The following is a 12,909-nucleotide window of genomic DNA, read 5'->3' as shown; positions in this document are numbered from 1 at the left end:
CAAGACAAATTCAGAGACTTACAGAGCCGAATAGCTTCAAGTTCTTCAGAGTAGTCCACTCCTTTTATAACTAACTGGCACTTACAGTCTCAATAACTCACTCTGAGAAATTAGTAGGAAAAAAATAGTTCAACGACAACAAACTGACAAACATGAAAGCTTTCAACAACAGACTTTAGAGAGGAAAAGATAAACACACAGCAGAGACAGGGCTCTCTTTGAATTAAAAGGCAAGGAAGGAATGATTGTTTAGCGTTGGATAGACTGACAGTCACCCCAGCCTAGAGAAGTTCCCCTCAGCCAAACCTGCTAAAGACAACATGTGAGGATGCAAAAACTCCCACATTTTATTTAAGTCTTTTCTAGCTCTTGTTTTTTTTACTGATCAGTGTCCTGTATGCTTCAATTATTGTCTATACAGTCTCTCTTCGGTTCTACATTAGCTATAATCTTTGCTTCTCAGGGATGCTAATATCTAAAATTACAGTGCTGCATCCCATACCAAAGCTTTTAGGCATGCAAGGATAATTCCTAGTTACAAAGTATTGGATAATGCCCATTCTTAGCTTATTGGTTATTAGATTTCTGTGTAGGAAATTAGGACTGCAGTGCATGGATGAAGTAACAGCTAATGATAGACAACATTCCCAGGCTTCTGTTGTATTCTAACTCTAACCGTATTTGAAGGTGGTAACAAGACCCTGGAGGTTAAAATATCACCATTCTGAGAATGAGCCTAATGCTATGTAAGCTTTAAGTATCTCCTTCTAAAATTATGTGGTTATAAGTTCCCAAAAACAGAAATAAAAATTTGCTCAGAACATGTCCAGAGGGATTAATAGGATAAACCATATATAGTTTTCCATGCTTAATCATACAGATGCTGGATCTGATATCTCCTTAACAGAGCTTGGAAAGGCATTACAGTAGTTGTTGGACTGTAACTTCTAGAACTGATCCATAACAAGCTGGAGTTGTTGTTAAAAAAAAAAACACAATTTTTCCAAGCTTTGGGTCTTTTTGATTCCTCTCAGTGTTGGGTTGGAAAGCAGCTACAGTACATTAATACTGAAAGCAAACATCTACAATTAGAAGGATGTTCAGGATGCAGAATGGCCAGATTCTTCTGTGTAAATGAAGGTGCTTTGTTGATATTCATGGACATTTTCTATGGCCAAGTGATGTCTTACTAGTAAGATCCATTGAACTGAAGGAAATGCAAGACATTCTGTTAATAAAGTTTTTGCAATGTTAGGCCATTCTTGCATGCAGATTAAACCAGTCTGTTCAAGCAAGAACAATCTTACCTTGTTTTAAAAGCAGGGAACAATTTTTTTTTTTCTGTAGAGGAGACCAAGCTTCAGTTTCTTTAGGATCAGGGAACTAGTGATATCAAGATAAACAAGTTTAACATAGTTCTTTTTAAAAGTCTGTTGTCCTTCAAAGCACACAAAAATGCTAGGTGTATCAGACCAAAGTTAGCTCACTCTTTCATCCATGAGGGCACTTGTTAAGGTATATAATTTTTATATAGCCTGAACATAATATGTGTGTGTGCAGAACAAGATTAAGATGACATCATTCCTTCATCCCTGGCTGATGCAATTCTCTGCAATATGAAGATTGCCACACCTGTGTGCATGAAGTCACCTTAGACGGGATTGGACCAGACTGATGCCAGAATTGTATTTAAGAAATGAACTCTGTACAGTCTTTCTCTTCTCCTGTGTACTGATGTCTGCATGTCATGCTGCCGGTTTGAATACTGAATACTGAAGTGCTGTATGTATGTATATCCTGTATATATTTTGTAAATACACTGCTGAAAAGAAGAAGCTGTTGTGTGCGTTTATCTGCGCTTTACTCTGCGAGAGACAAGATAAAGTCACAGACGCACACTCCCTTAACAGCACTGAAGGTTAGTTAGCTTTCCTAAGCCTTTCAGTCATATTCTGCTGCAAATAATGGGTCTGATTGCCAGTAGCCCTGCTATTAATACAGTAAGGCTAAATAGAGGGTTTCTGGTTTTTCTGAACACTTCTGATCTACCATAATTCACAATGGTGGGGCAAAGTTAGAATTTTTCTCTAGTATCTCTGGAATTAGATTTCTTTCATCTTCATCATCTGTATAGTTGGAACATGATGTGTTGCTGGAGGACTATGATATAGTTCCATGCTCTTCTCATGCTCCATGTTCTCACTGATTGTTTATGAAATGAGGAGGGAACCACCCCATCTTCCTTCTGATATTGCTTACTTTCCCTGCTTCTTCTATGCTTCCACAAATCTCACTGGGTGATTGATTGCTGTTATTTCTGTCCTGGCTTTCTTCCAAAAAGGGACCCAGGGCAACTTTTCACATATAGAAAAGAAACTCCATGGAAGATACCAATTCCAGTTACCGACTCTGCTTCCCAAGAAATAACACCATGATCAAATGCTGTTCCAGACTAAAACTTACTCCCTAAACACAGAAAACTAGATGTTTAATGAAATGGCTGCACCCTAGGCTTTTCTTAAAGAGAGAAATGGAAAGGTTATGTGGAGAGAGAGGGGAAGAGAATCTCCTAAAAAGAAGGCTAGGAAATACATTTATAGTTGATCTTATTTATTTTTCCATTAAAACATTTAGTCCTCTGCCCATAGACCACAGTATGAGCACATGGTGATTTGTTTGGTTTGCCTTGTGCCTTCTTTTGAAGCACACAGAGAAACCACTTTCTCTTTTCTAAAGATATGAGGAAAAGAAAGGCTTGACTTGCCTGTATCTTTCCCCTGTGGTTTCTTCGAATTAAAAAGTAGTCATCAGTTATGAATGCCATGATTGGAAAAACGAAGATAACCACAGATAAGAACTGAGCAAATCACAGGGCAAGCAAGCATCTTGTAAATAACTGTAACAACAATGGAATTACTGTCAAATCAAATTATACAAATTACAGGTCGTAAACAGCCTCTCCGAAGCAGCCCAATTGATTACTCAAAGTGAAATGAGAAATGCCAAGAGGAAGCCTGCAGCATACTAAACACCACCTTGTCAAAGGCATGCACCTCAACCACCAGTCAGCAGCAACCAGCCTCAGTTCTTTCTTTCACGCAGGAGATTCTTAGCCATGAAACAGGCAAAACCACGACCAAACTCCCAGATGTGGAGTGACTCCTGGGTCCAAGGCCCAGCTAATTTCAGTTGTGATGCTTGGATTTAAAATAGTGCAATTCTTTGATAACCAGGCAGTGGGGTGCCTGAAGCTTGAACTGTTATGGGGCCCCCTTCACAACCAGCAGTGAGATCTGGTAACCACTAGTATCTCCTTCATTGGAGTTGTTCCACAACAGATCACCACAATTTTTAAAAAGTCTGAACTAAAGTAACTTCTGGGACCCCTCTGGGATCAGGGGCACTGAAGCTTGTTTAATTAGCTTCACGGTAGATCCATCCCTTCAACCAGGAAATTCTCAGCTTAAATTTTGTATAGGCTACAAAATAGGATACAATAATCAGGAATTATTGTATCTGACTTTTTTTTCTACACTTCTGCTTTACAGATAGCTTCTGTGCAACATATTTTGGACATATACTGGTCAGTGATCTGAGTGATGATTGTGGCATACTTTGATGCTTGCACAGTCATGTTGCAGAAGAAGAGTGTATCCTTAAAATGTCACACCTAATATTTATATTCATGTTCCACCATGCATTCACATTCTTTTAACTGAAGAGACCAAGGTTGGGATCTGTTGTTTTCTTCAGGCATGGTCTGTACTCTGCCATGCCTTTGTGATATCATCCTTCCTTTTGCCAGAGTATGGGATTTTCTCAGAATTAAACCCATCATATTTTATACCTGCTACCTTCCAGATAATCTTTGTGTTTGTTCCTTCATTTTTGTTAATGAAGAGGATCCATTAAGAAGAAAAGATGAGTGAACAGTACCTTCTAAATCCATAGCAGTAGAAGTCAGTGATGTCATTGTAAATTTTGAAATGCAGATATTCATTATTACAGTTCCCATAACTATCCCCTGGGAGAGTCTAAAAATGCAGACAGCCGGATCAGTTCATATTAACAAATGAGGGCAATTTTTAATAAATATAATGGCTCTTAATTACACACACAAGATCAAAACATCTTCAAACATTTTCCGTTAGAACAAGGGAGCTTACAACAATATTTTCTGGTGAAAATCCTTTTCTCTCCTGTCTACTATGAAGATTACCTCTAAACTCAGAGGCAACAAGGAAGCCTGAAGGGAGTAGCAGGCGATGTCCTAGTCCCTGCAACTCAGAAGGTCCTAGGGCTTCAACCCTGTAAGCCCTGGTTCCATTATACTACTGTTAGAAATCCTCTATCAGATAGCACTGGCAGATGCCTATACAGCTACGACACAAAGCCAATGAGACTGTTGTTGACCCATGCTGTCTAATGCAGGTGACTTGCCTTGAAGAATTCCCATTTCTCATTGTCTGTAGTCCTCTATTAAACCTTAGCGGGTTGGAGCATCAAACTATCCGTTAAAGCCCATCACAACGAAAGTTGAAAAGATAACACCTCCATCATATTGAGCAGAAGAAAGAGAGAAAAAGAGAGAAGGTTAACCAATATGGTTGTCATATATACAGTATTTTGCCAGGTGTTCCCAAACTTTAGGCCTTCTGCCTAGTCCCACTCAACATGTACCTAGAACATAAACCTGTAGCCCAGATATTGTATCCAAAGAAGCAGATTATAACCTCCTAAAGTTCACACTAAAATAAATGTGTTACTCTTAAACTTGCTACAATACTTGTTTGTTATTGTTGTTGTTGTTGCCATGTTGGGTCCTTTTTTAGGAGGAAGACTGGGTAAAACTATTTTAAAGAAATAACATTTTAAAAGCGAATAATTTGTTGTAGAACAGACTAATATGGCTTCCTCTCTGAAAACCATAAGAACAGTAGCAGAAAGACATTTCTATACATAATGTAGCCTTGAACCTCTCCTGAGTGGATAAAAGCCACACTGGGCAGCTTTTGCCATGATCTGAATCCTGCACCCTTGCATAAGGCCAAGAAGGCTCTCTGTCATAAGAATATATCACATTCATATAGAACGGTGGAATGGGCAAAGCATCTCTTGTGTACGACCTAACCATTCTTTCCTTAACCCTACAGCCTCATGTCTTCAGAGCTGTCCTTTAATGCTCCATTCACTGGTCCTTTTGCTCATGGCCTCCTGTTTTCCCAGCTCTGGCTTCGGTGTCACTTTTGAGATATTGAGGTGAACTTTTCTTTTATAAAGTCCAAGACAAGGTAATTTTTTGCAACTTTCCTAGATACTGTAGCTCGTTACAACAGATTCTGGCAGTTTGGAAGTGTTCCCTTCCACTCAATATTTAATCTAAATTGACCACACCACAACTTAAATCAATTCTTACTTGTTCTTTGCTCGACTGCACAGTCATTTTCCATCTTCATCATGACACCCTTCTGCTTGAAAACTAGTTTCCTCTCCTCCCTCAATCATTGTTCCTTGCAAGGCGACCCAGGGTTTGCTTTCCTTTCACATAGAACTTGTATTCCAGTCAAGAGTCCAAGCTATCCCTCCTTCTTGGGCCTTTTTTTTCTGTACAAAGTTTCATATTGCCCATGATATCAAGATTTTTCCATTGGAAAGAATACTTTGTTTTTCCCCCTTCCAATTTTGCTATTTGTCCTCTGTTCCTTCTGCGCTTTTTCCTACAAAAGTAGATGACAGCGTGCCACCTGTGGGGGCTTCCTATATTATTTGCATAAATCTGCTTTTTTGCCATCGGCAATTGAGCGAGGATCCCACATATGGTTTGTGTCAGCTATGCGTGTGGTTCTTTTGTCCCCGTTAATTTCATGATTGCTCTGTAGGGTGGATCTGACCTCGTGGCGGCTGAAGAAGAAATATGTCTGCCTCTAGCCTAACGTCATCTGAGCCATACATGTCTTGTTACACCTTATCCCACAATGGTTCCAGAAAGAAACTACAGCTTCTAAAAGACAGCTGCCGAAGGATAAAATATAACCAAGACTTTACAGTGATAACTCATATAGTGTAGCATTAAGATGAGGATTGGAGAGACCAGGATTCAAAACTCCACTTGCTCATAAAGCTTATTGGTTGAACCTAGACCCATTTTTTTATGTGAAAACCAAAGCAGGCTCCTTCTGAAATTACCACAGCAAATTTAAATAACCCCCCAACGTCCCTCTGTTATCTATCTATCTATCTATCTATCTATCTATCTATCTATCTATCTATCTATCTATCTATCTATCTATCTATCTATCTATCTATCTATCTATCTATCTATCTATCTATCTATCTATCTATCTATCTATCTATCTATCTATCTGTCTGTCTGTCTTTGTTTGTTTGTTTGTTTGTTTGTTTGTTTACTCACTCACTCACTCACTCACTCACTCACTCACTCACTCAATTAATTAATTAATTAATTAATTAATTAATTAATTAATGGATTTATATCCTGCCCTTCTAGACAGGAGTCTGCTCAGGGCGGCTCACAACATATTATGCACAAACAAATAAAACAACAATTAATTGTTGGCCTAGGGCTGAGCAGGCCCAGGAAATCCCACCTGATACCAAAATGACCACATAAACACAATTCTGGAAGAAAAGGACACATCTTTATTGGTTTCAGCAGCAAATTGTTACCCTGGCATTGAGATGGATCCAAAGGATTGACAAGCCCACATGCCTCTCAATGCTGACTCCTCAGCAATCTGCCTGGGGTGACAGACCATGGAGGCCATACGGGCGTATGCCACTTCATGGCTTCCCTGCCATCTGGGTGCAGTGGCGGGCATATGGCTCCTAAGCTAGGCCAGAACTCACCCTGTCCTCAGCTCCGTTTAAGGGGACCCCTTTCAGGGGCTGCAGACCTTGCCTGGAGCAAGTTAACACCACTAAGATCCATCCAAATGCCCCAGCATGTCACAGGCCAGGCCCCCGTTCAGCTCCCGCCAGAAAACTGCAGCTGCAACCAAGCGGCTATGCCCTCCTTGAGGTTGGCTAGCTAGATGTCGTGACCACTGTCCCATAGGTGGACCCCATCGCTGTAGAAAGGGCGCTTCATCTTGAAGAAGATACCAGCTTCCTTGATCCAGCTGCCACCTAAGGCCGCAACCATATGCCCCACCGCTTGAGTCACCTTTTGCCTTGCTATGTCCACTTTGTGTGGGTCCCAAACACCCTGCCAAAAAATGGCTGGGGAGCCAGGGGAAGGTGGGTGGGACAGAGTGAAATGGCATCATTCTGGCATGCCAAGGCCCCCTTTATTTCAAAATTTTGCCAGGGCCAATGGGAGGCAGCTGCATCACCACATCCTGCAGTCAGCCCCCGTGTCTGGCCATCCATGGCTCCAGTGCCATCTTAGGGAGCCCTGATGTTGCCCAGGGCCACTGCTCTGGCAACAGCAAGGAGGCCCAGTAATGGGGGGGGGGCTTTTTTATTCCAGTGGAAAAACTCTTAGGTGCATTTGGTGGGAACACATGAAAGGGCCTTCTCTGTTACTGCTCCCAGACTTTGGAACCCCCTACCACAGGAAGCCAGACTTGTTCCATCTTTGCAGTCCTTCCAAAAGCAGGCAAAGACCTTTCTCTTCAGGCAAGCTTTCCCTCAGTGACTGGCTGCCTAAGTGGGATTTTTAAATGGATTGGTATGCCTTACTGCTTTGAATGTGTTTTTAATATTGCTTTTATTTACATTTCACAGAATGGCATTTGTTTAGTCCTTTTTAATATTTGTATACAGTCATGGTTACAGGAAGCGATTGGTTTCAGTTAGTTTTCTTCCAAAGGGGGTGCTACCAAATATTAAGTTATGGGTGCCAATAATTTTGGCCAGTGCATTTTTGGGTTTCTGTGTGAGATTGAATCAGATTTGACTCTTCTTCTCTGTTTTTTTTTGTGTTTTTCCAACGCAAACCAAAGAAATGAACATGTGAGTACCAAAACATTTGCAATTATAACAATTTTCTGAGGGAAGGGTTGCATTTTCTGACAGAATTGCAAGGGTGCCAATATTTTTGGCCATGACTGTTTTAGCTTTAAATACTGCTTTTTAATGATGTAAATTGCCTTGGGTCCTTTTTTAAAGAGAAAGGTAAAACAAACAAACAAACAAACAAACAAACAAAATAAATACGTGCGTGCGTGCGTGCGTGCGTGCATGCATACGTGCGTACGTACGTACGTACATACGTACGTACGTACATACATACATACATACATACATACATACATACATACATACATACATACATACATACATACATACATACATACATACATACATACATACATACATACATACATACTGAGAGAAGGAATACTATTATTCACTGTTTTCTGTTTTTTAAAAAATGTGTAGAATGCTTTTAAGGCAGGTTTTTCAAATATCTGCATTAGCTTCACTTTAGGTCCTTAAATATTTTCCAATAACAACCTTGTAAGATAGTCTAGTATTAGATTATTACAATTGCTGTATATTATAGAAATGTACAACTCAGATAATGTTAGGGTAGAGAGAAACAAATCTATTTTCAGGAGAGTTAGAAACAGGGATAATTGCTTCTGCTGTATACAGACGTCCCAATGTTGCCTCATGAAATTGCAGAGTTTTTGAATTATTTCTTGTATTGCTTGATAATGCTGATCATGGAGACTGTCTCTAAGATCTAAGAATAATAACTTCCTTTGTCTACGACAGTATTGATAATTTCTTTGTAAAAATTTTCTTACCCTTTTCCCATATTCACTGCTAACAAAACTCAGGTTACTTGATAGGTTATGAAGCAGCACCTTTTTCTCTGCCTATTATACCGGGTATATTTGTCACTCTTCCTTGAGGAAGACCAAGAGTGGCAGTGCTTCTCCTCCTACCTCAGACAGCAGAAGAACTTGTGTCATCACTGAGGAGACTGACAGCAGCCTATTCTTTCTCCACCTCACAACATGCCCCCAAAGGAGGCTTCAACTGTGAAATCTCAGTGGCTGCAAGGAGGAGAAGGCAAAATAAATAAATAATATTAGAAAATTTGAGCCACATATCACCACGCCCTGCTCCCAACTTGCCTGCAGTTAGTCAGAAGAATGTAGAATGAGGTACTGGGCCTGCCTCAATATTTCCCCATACCTACTAGACCCTAAAACTGATATTATATGGCCTTTATACTTAAATTTTTAAGAAAATTGCTATACCACTTTAATGAAATTTAATGCATTCTTCTACTTTACACCTCTAATATCAGGCACTCTCTCAAACTAGGCTAGACTAGACAATACAATACAGGTATCATGCTTTTTGCAGAGATGTTTCCCTACCAACAGAATGAGAAATGTTTGCTTCCAAACACATTTGATTTTCCTCACCTGGCTATATTGCATTTAACATGCTTTTTAAAAAAAGACCATTGGAAGCAAAACACTGGTGTTATTTGGAAATTTGATTGCTGAGTTTCGAATCTCTGAAGAAATTATTTTGCAACAGAGAAAACAAGTTGGTTTTCCTTTTAATATCTAGAATTAAGTGTGCTGTCTTGAGCTTTTTGGAGGGAAAGTGGGAACTGGGCTGTAACACCATTAGTAATACAACAGTGATGACAATGATAGTAAATAATGTAAAGATAATATCAAAGAAATCACAGTGTGGATTTCGAGCTAATAGATCCACCACTGACATGGTATTCTCCCTCCGACAGTTGCAGGAGAAATGCAGGGAACAACAACAGCCACTCTTAGTGGCCTTCATAGACCTTACAAAAGCATTTGACTTGGTTAGCAGGGATGGCCTTTTCAAAATACTTCCCAAGATTGGATGTCCACCTCGTCTCCTTAACATCATCAGGTCCTTCCATGATGGAATGAAAGGCACTGTAGTTTTTGACGGCTCAACATCAGATCCCTTTGACATCCGAAGCGGAGTGAAACAGGGCTGTGTCCTCGCACCAACACTTTTTGGGATCTTTTTTGCTGTCATGCTGAAGCATGCCTTTGGAACTGCAACAGAAGGTGTCTATCTCCGGACCAGATCAGATGGAAAGCTCTTTAATCTCTCTAGATTGAGAGCGAAGACCAAAGTCCAACTGAAATGCATGCGGGACTTCCTCTTTGCAGACGATGCAGCCATTGTTGCCCACTCTGCTGAAGACCTCCAACAACTCATGAATCGTTTCAGCAAGGCCTGCCAAGACTTTGGACTAACAATCAGCCTGAAGAAAACACAAGTCATGGGCCAGGGCGTGGACTCACCTTCCTCTATTACCATCTCCACACAAGAATTGGAGGTTGTTCATGACTTTGTGTACCTTGGCTCAACCATCTCTGACACCCTCTCTCTAGATGTCGAGCTGGATAAACGCATTGGGAAAGCAGCTACCATGTTCTCTAGACTCACAAAGAGAGTATGGCTCAATAAGAAACTGACAACACATACCAAGATCCAGGTCTATAGAGCCTGTGTCCTGAGCACACTCCTGTACTGCAGTGAGTCCTGGACACTTTGTGCCCGGCAGGAGAGGAAGCTGAACACCTTCCATATGCGTTGCCTCCGACGGGTTTTTGGTATCACCTGGCAGGACAGAGTTCCAAATAGAATAGTCCTAGAACGAGCTGGAATTTTCAGCATGCATACATTACTGAAACAGCGACGTCTACGCTGGCTTGGGCACGTTGTGTGAATGGCTGATGGTCGGATTCCAAAGGATCTCCTATATGGAGAATTAGTGCAGGGAAATCGCCCCAGAGGGAGACCACAGCTGCGATACAAGGATATCTGCAAGCGGGATCTGAAGGCCTTAGGAATAGACCTCATCAGATGGGAAACTCTGACATCTGATCGCTCAGCCTGGAGGCAGGCAGTGCATCACGGCCTCTCCCAATTTGAAGAGACCCTTGTCCAGCAGGCCGAGGCAAAGAGGAAGTCACAAAGGAAGCAAAACCAGGGAGCTGGACAGGGGACAGATTGGATTTGTCTTCAGTGTGGAAGAGATTGTAACTCTCGAATTGGCCTCCTCAGCCACACCAGACGCTGTTCCAAGTCCTCCATACAGAGCACGCTACCATAGTCTTTCGAGACTGAAGGATGCCTACTAATATCAAAGAAATCCTTACATGCCAGTAGGTGAGTCTCAGCTCTTAATCAAGCTAAAGGGAAGAAATTAACTAGCTGTAAGGTACCTATCTCTTAAAGAAGAAATCTTGTTCTGAGGTATTTTCATAAAGGCAGGCTGACATGTTTACATCAGGTTTCAATTGTTTTGCTGGTTTAGGGTCACAGAGCAAACTAATAAACCTTCAGCATGTGAGGACATTACTTGAACAGTGACAGGCTCCCTCATCACCTTCCTTTTTCTCCTAACTTAAAGGTTAAGAGTTCAGGCAACCAAAAACCTAACTGATTTCACCATCCCCATCTTGTTTACTTTTTTTGCCTGCCTTGTGCCAAATTTACACTTACATATGATGGTCCATAATAATTCTATGGAGGAAAGGAAAGCAAGGGTTTCCCAGTCTAACTCTCTTCACTCAGAAGGAAGATTGCAACTCACCAAACTTTATTTTCTTGTTACAAGGTTACACAGGATGTTATTTAATTCACCTGCTTTATTTTTTAATAAAAATGTCTTTATATGAGACAATGTGTAGCCTGTATAATTAAAAATTGTAAACCGCCCGGAGAGTGCTTGTAGCGCTATGGGGCGGTATATAAGTCAAATAAATAAATAAATAAATAAATATCGTAGAGGACAAGGTGTACCAAAGCAGTAAGCTCAGAGTCAGCTGAATAAGTTTCTAAATGTGATAAATAAGTAACAAGGGGGAAGCACAGGGCCTCAGGAGGCACAGAGGTGCACATGGAGATGGCCACAGAGACCCAGAAGTGCCAGATTAGCAATTTGGACATCTTTCCTCACAGTCTCAAAATCCTTTGTTCAGAACTCTCATGCAAGGCAGGAGACCTCATTTCACTTCAGTGTTTGTACTGCATGTTTTCCTTCCAAAAGGAAGCCAACAGAGGATAATAACACTTTATTATCAGACTTCTGCTTCCTCCTGTCTGGGAAAAATGAATAAAAAAAATAGGAACATGGGGAGCAGCTTTACATCATGTCAGATTTTTATTTATCTAATCCAGGTTTATCTACTCAAACCAGCAGCAATTCTCCAGGTTTTAAGGTTTTTCACAATACCTGCCACTTGATCTTTCCAATTGACAATATTGAACCGGAGACCTTTTCCATGATAACACCAAACAATATTTGTGCCCCCTGAATAAGACTGCTCCTAGACATAAAGATTTTATCCAGATGTAGAGTGTTTATTGGATTGTCTTTGCCCATGGTCATCAACCCACTCCACCAGATCCTCCCTAGCAATGCTCCTCCAGGTGGCCACTCTAAAGAAGGTCAGGAAATCTTCCACAAGAAGTCAGACCTTCTTTGCTGTGGCACCAAGACTGTGGAATCAGCTCCTGGTGGAGCTGCACCTGGCCCCATCCTCCCCACACATACATTCAAAAACCTGCTGAAAACACTATTCATCAGAGAAGCCTTTCATGGCACCCCTACCTGATTTTTGCCTTGCGTGCTGTATTTTACTTTTCCTCTTGAGATGATGCCTCTTGTAGTTTTGTATTGCTTGATTGTCTTTATTTATAATGTTAGTGTTGTTATGTCTTAGTATGTTGCAAACTGATCAGAACAGTATGTTGCACTAATGGGTGTGGTACATACATACACACACACACACACACACACACACACACACACACACACACACACACACACACACACACACACACACACACATACATACATACATACATACATACATACATACATACATACATACATACATACATACATACATACATACA

The sequence above is a fragment of the Pogona vitticeps genome, chromosome 1 (genome assembly GCF_051106095.1).
Source record: "Pogona vitticeps strain Pit_001003342236 chromosome 1, PviZW2.1, whole genome shotgun sequence".
NCBI lineage: Eukaryota > Metazoa > Chordata > Lepidosauria > Squamata > Agamidae > Pogona > Pogona vitticeps.
This window is presented reverse-complemented; position numbering follows the sequence as displayed.